The sequence below is a fragment of the Bos taurus genome, chromosome 4, assembly GCF_002263795.3.
Source record: "Bos taurus isolate L1 Dominette 01449 registration number 42190680 breed Hereford chromosome 4, ARS-UCD2.0, whole genome shotgun sequence".
NCBI classification, from domain to species: Eukaryota; Metazoa; Chordata; class Mammalia; order Artiodactyla; family Bovidae; genus Bos; species Bos taurus.
Window position 1 is genome coordinate 59,546,012 of NC_037331.1, and position 3,667 is coordinate 59,549,678.

Genomic DNA, 3,667 nt, shown 5'->3' on the forward strand with positions numbered 1-3,667 from the left:
AGCTTTAGGGGCCTCTAAGGGCAATCACGGGACAAAAGGTTCAGCCCTCTTCGAGTGACTTCAAGTGTGCTCAGAAAAACAATATAGACACACAAAATGTCTTGATTAACCAGTATGCCCAAAGATGCGGGACAGTATTCACATCAAATCCTAATAAATATATCCAACTGCAGAGCTGAGGAAACTTCCTGAGCCACTGTCAGCAGCCACTTGGTTTCAAACAATATTGAGCCAAACCAAATTCCAGCATAACAAATGGGTAACATTCTTTAGGCTTTGCTGTGACGATATTTGAAAGCATAAACCGAATGAATATATGCTGAACTATGGTTCTCCAAGTGTGATCTCAGACTCGCAACATCAGCACCACCTGGCACTTGTTGGAAGTACGTATTCTCCAGGCCCTGCCCAGACTTACCAAACCAGAAACTCTGGGGGAAGAACGCTACAATCTGTTTTCAGAACTTTTCCAGGGGATTCTGAGGCACACTAAAGAAAAGTCATCTGTTTAAGGTGGAACGAGATCAGGAATATTTCTTGAAGGAAGAGAATCTGTAATCAGACTTGACAAGAGCTTGCCTGAACTACAAGCAAGACCAGAAAAACAGATTAAACATTTACCTTTTCAAAGAAGTGTAGGCTCTGTTTAAACACTAAACCATGTTATTCAACCACTTGGCTGATCTATTTTCCATTGATGTTGCAACCTCAAAAATATATACTTCCCAGCCAGCCGTTTAAAAAAAAAAAAATTGATCATCACCCCCAAAATATTTGAGAATTTACACGCTATCATTCAAGATGAAAAGTGAAGTATTTCCCTTCACTGATAATTATTATTTCTTTTCTTTGTCCATTTCGTAAGCCATATATTTAGCTCAAAGGTGAAATTGGTAGAAAATTTACAAAATATAAGGAGGCTAAGGCTTTTCTAGTGGCTCAGTGGTAAAGAATCCGCCTGCCAAGGCAGGAGACAGAGATTCAATTCCTGGTCCGGGGATATCCCACATGCCGAGGAGCAATTATGCCCAGTGGGCCACAACTACTGAGCCTGCGCTCTAAAGCCTGGAAACCACAATTACTGAAGCCCGTGTGCCTATTAGAGCCTGTGCTCCTCAATAAGACGTGCCTCCACAGTAAGAGAAGTCCACACACCACAATGAGAGAGCCCTCAATTGCCGCGACTAGAGAAGAGCCCACTGCAGTGAAGACTCAGCACAACAAAAAGTACATAGAGTTATTGAAAAAGAGATTTCAACTTTCAAAATATTCTTTAAAAATATTTATATACACACACACATATATATGAAGGAGCTGAAATTAATGTGAATATGAAGCCACAGAGATTACTAAATTCTAGTCAACTTTTTTTTTAAGTTCTCATTTTTTGTGCAACATATTACGTTTCTTCTTAACACAAATGCACTACATTTTTCATTAGCCGCCATTTCATTACAATTTTAGTGTTCTACTTCCCCCTTGTGGTGGAAATTAGAATTTTACTATTTTTGACATCAAAAAGAGTCCCCCGATAGTCAACAGCAAAGGTTTAATCAAGTTTAATAGAAATTGACAGATTCATTCCTCTCATTGTTTCTGTATCCTTTTGAAATGCCTGATAGTTTGTAGAATGTGTGCTTTTCACCTAGATATAAGTCGTTATCTGCTGCTGTTAAGTCACTTCAGTCGTGTCCGACTCTGGGCGACCCCATAGACGGCAGCCCACCAGGCTCTCCCATCTCTGGGATTCTCCAGGCAAGAACACTGGAGTGGGTTGCCATTTCCTTCTCCAAGTCGTTATCTAGATACAGACAAAAACAACTGATAGGAGCAGCCAATCAATAAATTTTTTCAAACATTCAATTGTTAGTTTTTTAGAGTGCCGGAAAAAAAGAAATTCAATAGTTCAGAATAGTATGATTGTTACTGTTAAAAATGAAGTCGCTAAAACTACACGGAGAATGTGTGGTGAGCTTCTCACCATTTATTTTGTAAATACTGAACTACTTAACAGATAGCTATCGCTGGGGGGGGGGGGGGGGGGCAGAAATCCCAGTTTAATCAAAATTTCATTATAAAATCTACAATTTGCAACTCTGGAGCTGTGGCAGTTTAAGTGCCATGACAGCAACACATTTCATTCACCCATCAGAATGAACTTGGGCTAAATTACTGGGGTTGTGAGAGTGGTTTCAAGACTGAGAACTTAAAAAAAGTGAAAGAACAAAAAAAGAGAGAGAAATGACAATTTCAACACCTAAGTGTGTTTGCATATATGATACATCCAGTTTTCAACTCCTATCTTCCTTCGGTATCTGTATGATAACCTAAGGAACCTTGATTATGTGATCAAATGACGCCACACTAGAACCACACAGGGGTTTCATGAATGAGATGAACTGGTTCGACCTCAGTCCAAGCAAAAACTGAGAGAACCAACAATGAACTCAACTTTCAAGGAATTCTAGTTTCCTCCGTCTCGGAGACTGTTAGACAATGACATTTATTAAACTGCTATATTCAGGATGCTGAGCTAATGAGATACTCAGAAACCTTCTTGTCCTTGAAGGACCAGCTCAAATGCCAGACTGTGTCTAAAGCTAGACAGAATTCGTTCTTTCTCTTCAATTATATGAGCAATTTACTTTTACAGCTAAGAATGCACTTCACATATCGTTTTAAAACTACTGTGTGCCCATCTGTCTCCTTCACTAGACTCTGAGCTCTCTAAGCAGAGGAACTATAACTTAATCATATAGAATGATTAACGTCTAGCATCAAGTCCTAATTGTTCAGTCGTGTCCGACTCTTTGCGACCCCATGGACTGTAGCCTACCCGGCTTCTCTGTCCATGGGATTTTCCAGGCAATAGTACTGGAGTGGATTGCCATTTCACTCTCCAGGGGATCTTCCTGACCCATGGATCGAACCCCGGTCTCCCGCATTGTAAACAGACGCTTTACCATCTGAGCCACCAGGAAAGAACATCTAACATAGTGCCTGGCAAATAGTTCAGTTCAGTCGCTCAGTCATGTCCAACTCTTTGCTACCCCATGTACCGCAGCACGCCATGCCTCCCTGTCCATCACCAACTCCCAGAGTTTACTCAAACTCATGTCCATTGAGTCAGTGATGCCATCCAACCGTCTCATCCTCTGTCGTCCCCTTCTCCTCCCGCCTTCAATCTTTCCCAGATTCAGGGTCTTTTCAAATGAGACAGCTCTTTGCATCAGGTGGCCAAAGGACTGGAGTTTCAGCTTTAACACCAGTCCTTACAATGAATATCCAGGACTGATTCCCTTTAGGACGGACTGGTTGGATCTCCTTGCTGTCCAAAGGACTCCCAAGAGTCTTCTCCAACACCACAGTTCAAAAGCATCAATTCTTCGGCACTCAGCTTTCTTCACAGTCCAACTCTCACATCCATACATGACCACTGGAAAAACCATAGCCTTGACTAAACGGACCTTTGTTGGCAAAGTAATGTCTCTGCTTTTGAATATGCTATCTAGGTTGGTCATAACTTTCCTTCCAAGGAGTAAGCGTCTTTTAATTTCATGGCTGCAATCACCATCTGCAGTGATTTTGGAGCCCAAAAAAATAAAATCTGACACTGTTTCCACTGTTTCCCCATCTATTTGCCATGAAGTGATGGGACCAGATGACA